Source organism: Helianthus annuus, chromosome 2 (assembly GCF_002127325.2).
Source record: "Helianthus annuus cultivar XRQ/B chromosome 2, HanXRQr2.0-SUNRISE, whole genome shotgun sequence".
In the NCBI taxonomy this organism is placed as follows: domain Eukaryota; kingdom Viridiplantae; phylum Streptophyta; class Magnoliopsida; order Asterales; family Asteraceae; genus Helianthus; species Helianthus annuus.
In genome coordinates, this window is record NC_035434.2 from 98,900,774 (window position 1) to 98,918,026 (window position 17,253).

At 39.0% G+C, this 17,253-nt stretch overlaps 1 non-coding gene across 1 annotated transcript; it reads right to left on the reverse strand.

Annotated features, from left to right (window-relative positions):
• Positions 1 to 797: 797 nt before the first annotated feature.
• On the reverse strand, positions 798 to 903 carry LOC118489799. The gene has a single exon (XR_004887813.1). It is a non-coding gene; the product is annotated as a small nucleolar RNA R71 (small nucleolar RNA).
• Between the last annotated feature and the right edge of the window lie 16,350 nt (positions 904 to 17,253).

Consider the following 17,253-nt stretch of genomic DNA (forward strand, 5'->3'; position numbering starts at 1 on the left):
TTTTCAAGTTCTGCAGATTTTAGCACGGGGCCGTGCCTGGTCGGACACGGGTCGTGCCCAGCATCCTTACTGGTAGTTTTTGTTTTCAGAGTTACAAAAAGGTGACCACGGGGCCGTGCCGGCACAGCAAGGGGCTGTGTTGAACTTTCCAGTAGCAGGGATCCAGAAAACAATCACTGTAACCACGACCACGGGCCGTGGTCAGTGACCACGGGGCCGTGGTGAGACTTTTGACCAACAATCTTTTTTGTTTTTATCGCGGGATTTGGAACCTAGGCGCAGCACCTGAACTTCCTACGAAGTGCATGAGCTCCAGTTCCCATAAAGACATAAAAAAACCTTTAGACGAACCCAAACGCTTTCTAAGAAAAAGACTTAAAGCTAAAATCCAAGAGAAAGTTTCGGGGGACCCACCTCCAATGGCGGATCAACGCACCCTAATGGATTACCTACATCCCACGGTAGGTAATCTCGGCACCGCTATCAATGCACCGAATGTCGATGACAACAACTTCGAACTTCGGCCTCATTTGATACAAATGCTCCAGAATTCCGCAACTTTCCATGGGCGTGCGGATGAAGATCCCCATTTACATATTACCAAATTTTTGGAAATATGTGATACTTTTCGGATCAACGGAGCATCAAATGACGCCATCCGCCTCTGAATGTTTCCGTTTTCACTAAAAGACCGAGCTACGGCTTGGCTTAACACCCTTCCAAGTGGTTCGGTAAACACTTGGGATGAACTTGCCCAAAAGTTTTTATATAAGTATTTGCCTCCTTCTAAAATGGCTAAATTAATGACTGAAATTAATACATATTCACAAGAGGACGGGGAATCCTTATATGAAACTTGGGAAAGATTCAAGGAGCTATAAGAAAATGCCCTCATCATGGTCTTGCAGTATGGCAACAAGTACCCACTTTCTATAATGGGTTGTTGCCACACACAAGACAAACGCTCAACTCTAGCTCCGGGGGACTTCTAGGTAATCGTCGCCCAAATGAGATTTATAATCAAATTGAGGAAATTGCTCAAAAGAATTTTCAATGGCATACTCCCTAAGGCACAAAATCTATAGCCCCGGGCGCCCATAAGGTAGATGAGAGCACTTCTTTACAAGCCCAAATCGAGGCCCTCTCTTCAAAAATCAAAAAGTTAGAAATGGCAAAAACAGCCTCGGTTATGGCTTGTGAAGGGTGTGGTGGGCCACATCAAAATTGGAGTTGTATGAAAGAAATGGATAATCAAACTGAAACGGTAAACTACATTGATAATAGACCTAGGCTGTTGGGTCCTTCAACGGGTAACTACAACCAAGGATGGCGTAACCACCCTAACCTTGGTTGGAGAGAACCCGACAATAGTAGTAATCAACAAAACCAAAACCAACGAACAAACTTTCAACAACCAAGAAATGAGTCACAAAATTTCTGTCAACAACAGGGGGGACGAGAGAGGCTTGAAGATATTATCTCACGCCTCATCTCCGACACCGAAAAGAAAAACTCAGATCGATTCCAACAAATGGAATCAAGTTTTAGAAATCAACAAGCTAGCATTCAAAACATTGAAAAACAACTAAATCAACTAGCTCAAAATTTCTCCGATAGACTACAAGGCGCGTTACCCAGCAAAACCGAGACCAACCCAAAGGCGCAAGTGCATCTCATAACATTGAGAAACCGTACCATAAGTCCCGAGGAGGCTCTGCTACCTCCATCCGACAAAAATCCGCCCATGCAACCCACAAACTTATCAACACCTCAAAATGAAACAACTTATTCGCCAAATCACGAACCTACTAAGACCCCCCCCCCCCCCGGTGCCCTACCCCGGTCGGTTACTTCGCCAAAAGACGGATGAACAATTAACAAAATTCGTAAACTTACTAAAACAATTGCACATCAATCTTCCATTTGTGGAGGTCCTCACTCAAATGCCTAAATATTAAAAATTTATGAGAGACTTTCTCACTCACAAAAGGAAAATTGAAACATTGCAATTAGTTAATTTAAGTGAAGAGTGCTCCGTCGTACTACTCAATAAACTCCCACAAAAGAAAATCGACCCCGGAAGCTTCACCATCCCTTGTTCCATTGGGGGGATCACCTATACGGAATGCGCTAGCCGATCTTGGGGCTAGCATCAATCTCATGCCCACATCAATGTTCGACCGACTCGGACTAGGTAAAACAAGTCCCACAAATATGAGCATACAACTCACCGATAGGTCAATCAAATAACCGCAAGGTGTCGCCGAAAATCTATTGGTAAAAGTCGGAGATTACTAAGGGGACCTTGAACCCACACCCTATGTACAAAAGCAGAGCCTCCCGACAATTTTCCTTCATTACAGCAAGTTCAGCACGGGGCCGTGCCCATCCCAACACGCCCCGGTGCCCGAGGTTCTGCAGAAAATGCCCAGTATAGGTAACTGGACACGGGGCCATGTTCACTGAACACGCCCCCATGCCCAGCCTATCTGAACATGGGGTCGTGCCCGGACCAACACGGGCCCGTGTCCAGATGCCCAGTAACATAAAATTTTGCTTTTCAACATTTTTTTACACATTCAATCAACCTAAAAACTTATTTTTGGGACACATTGAGGACAATGTGTAATTTAAGAGTGGGGGAATGCTAAATCCTTGAATTTTGCAAATCCTAATAACAAGCCTTACACAAAACTCTATTGGAACCGCTAATCACCCCAATTTTTTTCAAAAACTTTTCGTTTTTTTTACTTGTCTTTGTTTAATTTGGGAATAAAAGTTCTAAAAAGGTTATATTTTTACAAATTTACAACCGATAGCGTCGTGATAAAAACAACCAACATAAGAGAATTATGAAACGGCATGACAAATCTAGTTAAAATTTGATTATATATACTTGATCACCTTATAAACCCATTCCCACAATAAGTGAGTTTTGAGCCTTTATTGGGCATACAAGCATACATCTTTAAACTAAATGCTCATTTTTCATTTCTTGTGTGAATAGCCGCTTGGTTCTTACGACTCTAGAACTTTCCATGACGATACATTCCCGTTCCTTACCAACTTAAACCCAAGTAAGTAAATGATGGAGGCATTAGGACTAACCCATTTTCCTTTCAACACCATTATTTTTCATTTTTTTTATCACCTACCCAAAATCCCCCTAATTAACCCCTTTAAGACTAAACCCTTTCGTTTCTAAACCCACAATACAAACACCCTTTACCCACCAAAACCCTTTTTCTTTTAAACCCTTTATTTTAGTAAAAAGCTCGTTTTCTTGTGAGGCTCTTTATTAAATAAAAATTAATAATTTTGAACTCTAGCAATAAACAAACAAGTTCCTCAAAGAAACTTTGTTTGAAAACACTTATTTTGAATAAAAGTCACAAAAACAAAAACAAAAAAGTTTTACAACGACCGACGCTTTTTACGCTTTTAGCCCTTTTACTAACCACTAACCCAAAACTACCTACCTTTAACCCAAGCCTAACCCTTCCCCAAGTTCTCTTGATATTTACAAAGGTTTATAGTTTAAAAGGAGGAGGATTGATTGCTTGGCAAGCGTATGGTAGAAGTAAGTTCCATGCCGGTCTCGAGTATTTAACAAAAATACATCTTCGGCCGAGTGTTGAGTGATCTCCCGTGAGGTATGTGAACTTGTATATAAATGGAATTTTAAAAAGGCATGTTATGCCCAAATAAGTAATTTCTCTTATGAAACGTTCTAAATAAATCATAACGAATAGGATTGTAAATAGCATAAAAATAAAACTCAATAAAGATCTTGGATTCCCGACACTCAAGACAAGCCCAAAACTTCTCTTCTACCCATTCCATTTGGGTGTGTAAGCCACATAATAAAGAGTTTTGCTTAAGGACAAGCAAAGATTCAAGTGTGGGGGTATTTGATGTGTGTAAAATGCAACATATAAATTACATCAAATGAGGCATAAAACTAACCCTTTTTAGTACTAATGTTGGATAAAAGTGTGCTTTTGTCTTCCTTTTGTATTTTCAGGACCAAATAAGCTCAAACGAACAAAAGGTACAAATATGCAGCAAAAACTAACATAAATACAAAGAATATGAAAAAAAGTGGCATGCCCGACCCCTCTACAGCATCTCCCCAAGCAAAAACAAGAAACAGAAGGCTGACCACGGCCCGTGCCCAGTGGACACGGGGGCGTGGTCAGGAGTCTGCAGAAATGGACAAAGTTATGGAAGCTTCTATTCCTACCACCGGGGCGTGGTCAACGCTAAGATTCGCAGAATCTTGCAAATCTGGATAGTACAGATACGCTTCTACACATGGGGTCGTGCCCAGCGAACACGGGGGCGTGTGGAGCCTAATGCAGACAATTGCAATTAATGAAGAAAGAGAAAGATGATGGCCACGGGGGTGTGTCCAGCGGATACGAGGTCGTCGCCGGGCTACTGTTCTAGCTATAAATAAGGGTGCTTGGTTCACTTTAAAGGCATCCCTTGGCAAACCACCTCTCTCCCACTTCACCACCACTCCACCCCCACTATAACACCCACATCCACCACCATCATCCATCATCCACCTTAGAGTGTGTGTAGTAGTCTCGGGATCCAAGATTGATCGTAAGAGTTCTTGTCAATCAAAGGCCATGTTTGGCTAAGTCTCTTACATCACTTGGTGAAGACAAGCATTCAATGTAATACTTTTAATTTTTAATCTTTTTGCACTTTTTATTTGGTTTTGTATTAATGACTTTAATAACTAGTTTCTTATGTTGAAGCTGAAACTTCTTTATCATTTGTCTATGATCATTTGTCTGTGGTGTCTTGGCATTACTTTACTGTCTATATAAAGTAAAAGATTTTCACCATTCATATCTCTACGGTCTATATAGAGATATGTTGGCTACCTGGTCGGGGGTTAAGAGAATGGTATGGTATGGTTCTTGCTTTGTTCAGTGTATAGATCCTGCAAGGACCTGGGTCAAGCTTACTAGGACCTCCTTCAATACCCACTGGTATTGGATGGCGGGGGTGCGAATGGCTTGATCCCGTCATATGTAAACTACTATTAATACATTAAACCGGATACTTGGGACTGTATCCCTGCTGACACAAACCACTTAGCTGAGGGTAACGTCGCCTTCAAAAGAGGGCCTACCACTTTACGCATTAATAACTTAATTATTTATCTTCCAATATTCCGACCCTTTGGGATTGTGTCATTGCTGACTTAAACCAATGGGTTGAGGGTAACGTCACCTTCAAAAGAGGGGCCTACTACTATAACTAAATCTCTTAAAAAGTGCAAAAGTGCGGAAATCATCAAAGGTTACATTAAAGGCGAGTTGGATCCAAGTGATTCATCTTGTCTGTCTATTATTTTTTATTTTATTTTTATTTTCAACATTTTTAGTTTTTATTTTCAAAAACTTTTCTAAAAAAGTTGATTGGATTAGACATTGAGGATAAACCGGTACTAAAAACTATTGTGTCCTTGGACGACCTCGGTATCTTACCAAATTTGATTGGATTAGACATTGAGGATAAACCGGTACTAAAAACTATTGTGTCCTTGGACGACCTCGGTATCTTACCAACGCTATATGATATGCACAAAATGCAACATATAAATTACATCAATTGTGGCTTAAAACTAACCCTTTTTTAGTACTAATGTTGGAAAAAGTATGCTTTTGTCTTCCTTTTATGTTTTCAGGATTAAATGAGCTCAAAATAACAAAAGAAGCAAAAAGACAGCAAAATCTAACAAAAATACAAGAAAAGGAACAAAAGTGATATGCCCGACCCCTCAACAGCTTCTCCCCAAGCAAAACAGAGAAGCCAGAAGACTAAACACGCCCCGTGCTCAGCGAGCACGGGGCCGTACCCAAGAAGCAGCAGAAAACACAAACCTATAGAAGCTTCTATTGCCCATCACGGGGCCATGCCCAGCGGACACGGGGGCGTGGTCAGGTTGCTGCAGGCGCATTTATTGTAATTGCGAATTACAATTAATGAAGAGAGAGTTGGCTACCTGTCTATATAAAATAAAATATTTTCACCATTCATATCTCCACGGTCTATATGGAGGTATGTTGGCTACCTGGTCGAGGGTTAAGGGAACGGTTTGGTAAGAGTCTTGCCATTGTTCAGTGTATAGATCCTGCAAAGGACCTGGGTCAAATTTAGTAGGATCTCCTTCAATACCCAAAGGTATTGGATAGCGGGGGTCCAAACTCTTTGATCCCCTCATAACTTAAACTACTATTAAAACTTTAACCCGACTACTTAGGACTGTATCCCTACTGACTCAGACTGCTTAGCCGAGGGTAACGTCGCCTTCAAAAGAGGGGCCTACCACATTATGCATTAATAACTTAATTAATTATCTTTCAATAATCCAACCCTTTAGGATTGTATCCTCGCTGACTCAAACTACTGGGTTGAGGGTAACATCACCTTCAAAAGAGGGGCCTACTATAATAACTAAGATAATCTCTTAAACAAGTGCAAAAGTGTGAAAATAATCAAAGGTTACACTAACACACGAGTCGGATCAAAGTGATTCATCTTGTCTATCTGTTTTTACTTTTATTTTAATTTTCAGCATTTTAGTTAGTTTTATTTTCCTAGTTTAAAAATCTTTTTCTAACATTTTGATTTGATTAGACGTTGAAGATAAACCGGTACTAAAAGCTCTTGTGTCCTTGGACGACCTCGGTATCTTACCAACACTATACTACGTCCACGATGGGTGCACTTGCCCATATGTGTGTTGAGTGTTAGTAAATATCGTGTTTTGTAAATTTAAAACTTGGCTAAAAAGTGTAAAAGGGCTTAAAATATACACCTAAAACATATACACACTAACACGCATCACTATACTACGCTCACGATGGGTGCACTTGCCCGTGTGTGTGTTTAGTGTTAGTAGAATATCGTGTTTTATAAATTTAAAACTTGACTAATGTGTAAAATGGGCTTAAATTATCAATAAAAATATAACACACCCAACACACACCATAAAGAAATATCAAAGTTGCAAAAAGGAGTTGGAATCCACCCAAATCAACTGGAAAATGGGTAGAGTCATGTACTTGTTATGAGATGCTTCTAGAAAAATAAATCAAGAGCAATATGAAGTTTGGAGTTGCGTTCAGAAAACATGATAATGACCCATCCTCTGTAGAAAACAAGCACATTGAATATCAAATTGTTGAAGTGAAACTAACCAACTCAAGTGGGGAAGAAATCAAGATCATAGAACCAAGTGGTAAAAAGAGCACCATAGAAAAACCACAAATTCAGACTGAAAAAGAAAATCATGAATTTAAACCAACATGGTCTGATTAATGTGATGTGCGTGAAAACTTCAAACTCATTGATTTCATAAACCCAGATGGTCTTAAAGCACCAAAGATTAAAATCATTCCTGTTACTAAATCTGAAATAGATGATCAAACATCTGTTGTTAAAAAGGAAGAGAAAAGTGATAGGAAAGATAAGGTTGCAAATATGTTTTATGAATTTTGTGAAAAAAAAAAACAAATCATATGACTAAAAACTGTTTCAGATTAAAAGCATATGATATCAATATAGAAAACAATATTTGTGATTCAAAATTTGGGTACACTATCTATGGTAAGAGTAATCAAGTGACTTAACAGTGCTCATTCCTAAAACCCTATGACATTAACAAGAATGGGTCAAAAGGGAAAATGGTTGTTAAATAGGAAGCTGGTCCTATTATAAGGAAACCATAACCAGCTCCTAAAAGGTTTGAGTTTGTTCAAACATCTGTCACAATGGCACTAAATCAAAACCCTGTTCACAAGAATGTTCAAACACTATTGCCCCATCATCAAACATTTATCCCAGAGGATATGGGCAACTACCATGTCAAAGAGTACCTTATAGGTATAATTAGACTATGCACATGCCCCAAAAGACCAAGAATAAACAGGCATCCACATGGATATGATCAACTCATTGGGAATGGTCAAGCAATTGTTGACCCAAGTGTAAAAGCACTTGTAGAGGGTCAACAACAATTGTTTGAGATCATTCAAAAACTATTCATCACAAAAGAACATCGCCAAAGGGATGGCACATTGAAAGAAAGTACCAAATCCAAAGTAAACAATGCTTTGGATTCTCTGCAAAATTGACCTATTTCAACTGTGTGTAAGGAACATCTGTTGGCAATTTAAAAGTGCAAGCAGAGGTTTCCCTAGCACATATCTTCACCTGAATAAATGCATGAAAACATTTTCAAAAATTCACCAAAAGGATCATTTCTCAATAAAATACTCATACGTGGCTCTGAAAACCAAAAATTTCACGTTAAAATTATTAAAAGATTGTTCAAAAATCAACAAAAACTATGTTCAAAGGAGTGAAACATCTGTTTCAGTGGTTCAAAACTCTTTTTAACCTTTGTTAACCACTATTTGCAACATAGAAACACTAATTCATCTTCCATTTTTTGACTAAAAATGTCAAACTTAACCATTGTTTTTGCAAAACCAACCATTGTTTTCTCTTCAAAACTTTGTTTTTAACCCAACAGTGTTTTCAAACATCTGTTTCCATCCATATGTTGACCATAAGTCAACAGATGTACCAACCACTGTTTTTATCCCAAACATCTGTTGATAACAAACAGAGTTTTCAAAACAGACCTTTGGCAAAACATATCTTACATTTCTTCACCAAAGGGTTTCCTCAGAGGGGCTAATCCATGTTAAAATAGAGCTTTGCCTTAACAAATAAAGGATTGCCACGTAACTGAAAAAGTAACAGTTGGCGACGTCATCATCATTGTTCCATAAACCTATAAAAACCCCTATCTCAACAGAGTTTTGCTTTATCAAAATTCACCAAAATCAAAGCATTTCACAAAGAGATAAACTCCAAAATTGCAAGCCACATTCATTGCTTTTAAATCTAAAGATCATCTATTCAAAAGATTCTTTCATAACCTTCATCGACATTCTTACCTTCATCGACATTCAAAAGATTCTTTCATAACCTTCAAAAGATCCATGGCTCTCATTCTCAAATTACCCCATAACTACCTACCGTATCTAGTCAAACATGACAAAAACACAGATTTCCATATCATCATCGACATTCTTACATCATCTAAATATCATACCATTCTCACTAGCAGTGCACCAATTTATCTAGATACTCTCCGAGAGTTTTGGGCAAATGCATATTTTTTACTCAAAAACAAAAACCCCATCACAATTACCTCAAAGGTTAAAGGAGAACATATACATATAACCCCATAATCCATCTCCACAACCTTCAACCAAAATGACATGGTAGGTATGGAAACAATCCCTAAAAACGATCTACAAAATGAGTTTATAGAAAAAGGATATGATGCTCAACTGGTGGGAGCAACAACTTTCAAACCACATTTCCCACCAGAAATGAAATTCTTTTTCCACAAACTTTTGGTTTGCTTGACTGCCAAGACCACTTCTTTTACTGAAATACCCCTAAAACTCAGTATTTGGGATATGCTATTCTGACAAGTATAGATTACAAGCTATCCCAAACATTGTTTATGGATACGGTGACAAACATAAAAGCAATCAAAAGGCAAACTGGAAAATCTATCCTTTATATATAAGGCTAATAAGTTTTTGCCTTCAAAAGTTTTGAAATAAGAAGATTTTGAATAGGGTCTGTCACACCCCGACCGCGTAAAATAACAAATCCCGGCAGAAACGTCGGGGACTGTCGTAACAGAATCATTGTTTCACAACCATGGATTAATAGTTTTGTTTTATTTGATTATTGAACTCATTGTTTTATTACAAATCAGTTAAATACAAATAATTGTCTCTCAAGTTTTAAAGCCGCTAAGGCACGAGTCCATCCTATTTGTAGCATGCATCAACAATCATCACATAGCAGCACCTGAAACATATGTGAAAATAGGTACGCCAGCATAAAAATGCCTGTGAGTAACATAGGATTTGTGAATTAGATTCATGGCCTTGGATAATGTAAGAAAAAGGTTTTAAGTTTTCAAAAATAGCCATGAATCCTTTTAAAAGTTTTGTTTCTAATATGCGTCATTTTGGAAAAAGGTTTATAGTATATAAAATATACTTTAGATTTGAGATAAACGACATAGTAGTATATCTAAATATACTTCAGTATGAAATAGTTAAGTAGATAGTATATCAAAACATACTTTAGTTTTTGAAATAATAGACTTGGTAGTTGTGACAACTGTGCTCTTTAATCGATGAACAATGCAAAACGATGTTAATTATCAATAAAACAATGTGTTTTGGTGTTACTATATGTGTTTTATGTGTTTGGTGATTTTACGATTTTGATTCGATCCGATTTCAAGCTCTAAATCGCTTTCTTGAAAGTTATACGCAAACTGGTGCGTAAACGCAATCAGTTAAACGCGACAAACACTCCGGGATAGTGAAATAGGCTTAACATACCTTAAATAACCTTCACATAACTTAGAAATAAGTTTTGAATGGTTTGGTGTGTCGAAAACAAGTTTGTTCGATCGCAGGGACTATTTGTGTCAAACTACGAAACTATACCGATTTGTATAGTAACGAACATTCCGGAACTTGTTCATAAGTTAAATATGCCCTAAATATCCTTTACATAGCTTAGAAATAGGCTTTGAGGTGTTTGGTGCGCAAAAATAAACTTATTGGTCATTCAGGGACTAAAAGCGTCAAAAAGTGCACAAGTTTGCATTTTCGCGCATATCTTACGTTCTGAATATATCCAGACATCCAAACATTTATGTAATCATTAAAATATTTTATTTTAGTGATTGGGACGTAAAAACGCCAATTTTCGTGCATTTTGGATCGTACACACGTTCGTTACGACTTCCGTCGTAATTAACCGAACAACGGGATCGTACGACCAAACGAACCGACATCCGAGATATTTTTGAACATGTCTTGAGTTCCCAAAACTTTAAATTCATTTTAGAGCCTTGAAATGAGGTTAACGGGGCTTAAACGTGTCAAAAATGCATCGAAAACCAAGTTTTGGGCTGCAGGGACCAAAACTGCCAATCTGTCAAAGTTCTTAGGCCTGGGGCGTAAACCTAAGCCTTATTCTTACGCGGCCCGCGTCATTGTCACAGTACAGAAACACTGAATTTGGTCATTCTGCTTGTTTTTGCTGGTTTTGATCTCTAGTTTTCAATGCTAGGGGCTGGTTTGTGTGGGGAACAAGTCCCCCAATCAGTCCTTAACACTTGTATGGCCTAGATAATTCCCTCTTCTCCAAGAAATGATCCTAACGGTTTTGCAAAAAAAATATATAGGCCATGCTTTCATTCCATTTTCCTTGCATTTGGTCTGAGATTTCTCTAAGTGGTTGTGATATTTCACTACCTACCTGAGAATACTTGTAACCAAATCTATTTGGACCCTTTGTAAGTCCTCTTTCATTCTTTTATTGTTTTCCTAGCTCGAAAGTCAAACTTTGTTTGACTTTCAGCTTTGACCACGAGATGGTCAACGAGAAGTTCATTTGAACTTAGCAACGTGAGCGTAATCACGATGGTTATAGTCCTTAGTGACTATACCTACTGATTACCACGTTGACTAGGCGTAGTGATGAGTCGTAGTTTCGGTCAAAATGTGCATTTAAGCGTTTTTTGCAACCAAACTACTCTAGGTATCAAAACACTTTGTTTTGATATCAAAACCTATTTTCTAACTTAGTTAAGCATGTCTTAACATGCTTAGCTCGTCACTTTTAGTTAGTGCTTGTTTAGAGTCGTAAGTCAAGCGGTCTAAACCACCGCTTAGACTTTCGAACTCGACCCATTTGGTCGACCTTTAGGATCCAACCAAGCATGTTTAGTGACCATAGTTGCATAGGGAATAACCTTCCTAGGTTATACCTTAAGGTCACCGAGTTTAATAGTTGTATGATAGGTAAATTATATGCCTTAGGTAAATTACCAAAATGCCCTTTTCATGCATAATTGGATTTTAAGCCTATTTAACCTAAACTTTTGTCATATAACTGATTATGCAACCTATTTAAACATGTTTAGGCATATAATACTTGTCATAGGACTAGTTAGACGTCTCGAACGCGCGTTGCGTGCACGACGCGTTAAAGTAGCGTAAGCTACCTAAACGGGTCGCAATGGGTCGAAAGCACTTAGGTTAGGTTCCGATTTAGAATGTAGGCATTGTTAAACCATATCCCATGAGTTCCTACACTCATTTGGTTTACCAAACCTCATTCTTTCCGATCTTCCGATTTAGGCGTCTATTGTTTGACTAGCGATTCGATTACTAGGTGCTGCTTGAGTTTCCTTGGTTTGATTGAGCTTATTGAGTTCTCTAGATTGAGGATACCTTGCACTTCAATGTGAGTACATAGTTCCCCTATTTTACTGTTTTCAATTATTTTGGGGTGATTCATATGTACAAAACGATTTCAAGGTTTAAACGATGATTTCAAAAACGATTCTATTCTTCATGGTTGTCAATTGAACCTCGATGACCATCTTTTCCCTATCGACCTCATACCGATGCAAGTTGGGAGTTTCGACATTATCATGGGGATGGATTGGTTAACCAAACATCATACCGAGGTTGTTTGTTTCGACAAGATCGTTCGTATTCCTCTTTCCTCTGGTGATGTTCTTGAGGTTTGTGGCGAGAAACCATCTGTTGCTTTGAAACTCATGTCATGTATGAAAGCTCAAAGCTATCTACGAAAAGGATATGTTGCTTTCCTGGCACATGTCACCGAGGAGAAAAGCAAGAACAAGAGTATTCAGGATATTCCGATTGTTCGGGATTATCCAGAGGTGTTTCCTGATGAACTGCCTGGTTTGCCTCCAGTTCGTCAAGTCGAGTTTCATATTGATCTTGTACCCAATGCTAACCCGATTGCGAAAGCACCTTATCGTCTTGCACCTTCCGAGATGCAAGAGTTATCGAAACAGCTTCAAGAGTTATCTGATAAAGGATTCATCCGACCTAGTTATTCACCTTGGGGAGCTCCTGTCCTCTTTGTGAAAAAGAAAGATGGATCTTTTCGAATGTGTATCGATTATCGTGAGCTTAATAAGCTTACCATCAAGAATCGATATCCCCTACCTCGAATCGATGATCTCTTTGATCAGCTACAAGGTGCTACCTGTTTTTCCAAGATCGATCTGCGTTCTGGGTATCATCAGCTTCGTGTATTCAAAGAAGATATTCCCAAAACTGCTTTCCGCACGAGATATGGACACTATGAGTTCACTGTCATGCCTTTTGGTCTAACGAATGCTCGAGCCATTTTCATGGACTTAATGAATAGGGTCTGTAAACCTTATTAGACAAGTTCATCATTGTGTTCATCGACGATATTCTTATTTATTCAAAGTCTCGAGCCGACCACGAGCAACACCTTCGTTTGACTCTCGAACTCCTAAAGAAGGAACAACTTTTTGCTAAATTCTCCAAGTGTGAATTCTGGCTTAAAGAAGTTCAGTTCTTGGGACATATAGTCAACGAGCAGGGTATTCATGTGGATCCTTGCAAAATAGCTGCTATTAAGGATTGGAATACACCTACGACACCCACAGAAGTTCGTTCTTTTCTTGGACTTGCTGGGTATTACCGTCGTTTTATTGCAAATTTCTCAAAGATTGCGGTTCCACTCACTGCTTTGACTCAGAAGAATAAGCCTTTTGAGTGGGGACCCAAGCAAGACGAGGCGTTCCAAACGCTGAAACAGAGACTTTGTGATGCTCCTGTTCTATCTTTGCCCGAAGGACGCGATGATTTCGTTGTCTACTGCGATGCATCCAACTTCCAACTTAGGCCTTGGTTGTGTTCTCATGCAACGAGGCAAGGTCATTGCATACGCGTCTAGACAATTGAAAGTTCACGAGAAGAACTACACGACTCATGATCTTGAGTTAGGCGCTGTAGTCTTTGCTCTCAAAATCTGGAGACATTATCTTTATGGCACGAAGTGTGTGGTTTTCACAGACCACAAAAGTCTCCAGCATATTCTTAATCAGAAGGAGTTGAACATGAGGCAACGACGTTGGGTTGAACTCTTGAGTGACTACGATTGCAAGATTCGCTATCATCCTGGTAAGGAGAATGTCGTAGCCGATGCGCTAAGTCGAAAAGAGCAAGTTAAGCTTCATTCAGTTCAAACTCTATCTGATCTCTAAACTCGTATTCTTCAAGCTCAGCAATTTTGTGTTTCACAAAATTTGATAAGTGAGGAATTGCCACGTCAGCTTGAGCTTAAGCTCGAAGCGAAAGACGATGGTTTGCTTTATTTCAAGGATCGTTTGTGGGTTCCGAAACAAGACGATCTTCGCACTTTAGTGATGGACGAATCTCATAAGTCTCGATATTCCATCCATCCTGGTGCTGATAAAATGTACAAGGATCTTCGTACTAAGTTTTGGTGGCCTGGTATGAAGAAAGATGTTGCCTTGTATGTATCGAAATGCCTAACTTGTCTCAAAGTCAAGGCTGAACATCAACGACCTTCTGGTTTGCTTGTACAACCAGAGATACCGGTTTGGAAGTAGGAGAACATTGCTATGGATCTCATCACTAAATTACCGCGTACATCTAAAGGTCACGATTCTATTTGGGTTGTCATCGATCGATTAAAGAAGTCAGCTCATTTTATTGCGATTTGCGAGGATCTATCTGCTGATAAACTTGCAAAGATTTATGTTGATGAGATTGTATCCCGACATGGTGTTCCTTTGGATATCATTTCCGATCGTGATGCTCGATTTTCATCTCATTTTTGGAGAACCATGCAATCTGCTATGGGAACCCAACTAAATCTAAGCACTGCTTATCATCCCCAAACAGATGGACAATCTAAGAGGACGATTCAAACTTTGGAGGATATGCTTAGAGCATCCGTGATAGACTTTGGTGGTAATTGGGATTCTCATCTACCAATGATCAAGTTCTCTTACAACAATAGTTATCATGCTAGCATCAATATGGCACCATTCGAAGCTCTTTACGGTCGAAAATGTCGTTCACCTATCTGTTGGAATGAGGTCGGTGAGGCTCAGCTTACTGGACCTGAACTCGTTCTGGAAACAACAGACAAAATCAAGAAAATTCGCGATAATCTTGTGACAGCTAGAAGCCGTCAAAAGAGTTATGCAGATATGCGACGCAAGCCCCTAGAATTTCAAGTCGGAGACCATGTCCTACTCAAGGTGTCACCTTGGAAGGGAGTGGTGAGATTTGGAAGGAAAGGAAAACTTGCACCACGATATGTTGGACCATTTAAGATTGTTGAAAGAGTTGGAAAGGTTGCCTATCGACTAGAGCTACCTCCAGAGCTTGGAAATATTCATCCGACTTTTCACGTGTCCAATTTACGAAAGTGTTTAGCTGGCGCTGATCTTCACATTCCTCTCGATGAGATCCAAATCGATGAAACGATGCACTTTGTCGAGAAACCTGTGGAGATAGTGGACCGTACATTCAAACAGTTGAAGAACAAACGGATTAAATTAGTCAAAGTTTGTTGGGAGTCCAAACATGGCCCAGAGTTTACTTGGGAACGTGAGGACCAAATGAAGGAGAAATATCCGCAATTGTTCTCACAAGTTTCCTCTAGTTAAAATTTCGGGACGAAATTTCCTAAAGTGGGGGAGACTGTGACAACTGTGCTCTTTAATCGATGAACAATGCAAAACGATGTTAATTATCAATAAAACAATGTGTTTTGGTGTTACTGTATGTGTTCTATGTGTTTGGTGATTTTACGATTTGATTCGATCCGATTTCAAGCTCTAAATCGCTTTCTTGAAAGTTATACGCAAACTGGTGCGTAAACGCAATCAGTTAAACACGAAAAACACTCTGGGATAGTGAAGTAGGCTTAACATACCTTAAATAACCTTCTCATAACTTAGAAATAAGTTTTGAATGGTTTGGTGTGTCGAAACCAAGTTTGATCGATCGTAGGGACTATTTGTGTCAAACTGCGAAACTATACCGATTTGTATAGTAACGAACATTCCGGAACTTGATCATAAGTTAAATATGCCCTAAATATCCTTTACATAGCTTATAAATAGGCTTTGAGGTGCTTGGTGCGCAAAAATAAACTTATTGGTCATTCAGGGACTAAAAGCGTCAAAAAGTGCACAAGTTTGCATTTTCGCGCATATCTTACATTCTGAATATATCTGGACATCCAAAAATTTATGTTGTTGATGCATGGAAATGTCTGTTGACTACGTCTGCATCAAGTTTTAGGTCAAGATTGGTCAAACTAGGAGCTAGAAAGTAAAATTCATGTATTTTATGTTAGTTTCGCTTATGTGAATTTGATTTGTAAAAGGTTCCGCTTATGTGTCAAGTAGGCTGGTCCGCTTGTATGACATGTCCTTTGAAGCGAACCTATAACACTATATATAGGGACATTCAAGCGAACCTGATCAGTTGTTGATGTATGTTGGAGCGGAACTGTTGAGAGCATTTGGTACTGAAACTCTGTCAATTTGTAATCAGAATGCAATAAAAAGAAAGGAATTGAATAGGAAAGCTGTTATAACTTCATTTACGTTGATTCCGCCTTCGTACGTGACGATGAATGTTCTCTACTAACTATTCAGGGTCGGAATTCGGTCCAACATATGTAATCATTAAAATATTTTATTTTAGTGATTGGGACGCAAAAACGCCAATTTTCGCGCATTTTGGATCGTACACACGTTCGTTACGACTTGCGTCGTAAGTAACCAAACAACGCGATCGTACGACCAAACGAACCGACATCCGATATATTTTTGAACATGTTTTGAGTTCCCAAAACTTTAACTTCATTTTAGAGCCTTGAAATGAGGTTAACGGGGCTTAAACGTGTCAAAAATGCATCGAAAACCAAGTTTTGGGCTGTAGGGACCAAAACTGCCAATCTGTCAAAGTTCTTAGGCCTGGGGCGTAAACCCAAGCCTTATTCTTACGCGGCCCGCGTCAGTGTCACAGTACAGAAACATTGAATTTGGCCATTCTGCTCGTTTTTGCTGGTTTTGATCTCTAGTTTTCAATGCTAGGGGCTGGTTTGTCTGGGGAACAAGTCCCCCAATCAGTCCTTAACACTTGTATGGCCTAGATAATTCCCTCTTCTCCAAGAAATGATCCTATCGATTTTGCGAAAACTATATATAGGCCATGCTTTCATTCCATTTTCCTTGCATTTGGTCTGAGATTTCTCTAAGTGGTTGTGATATTT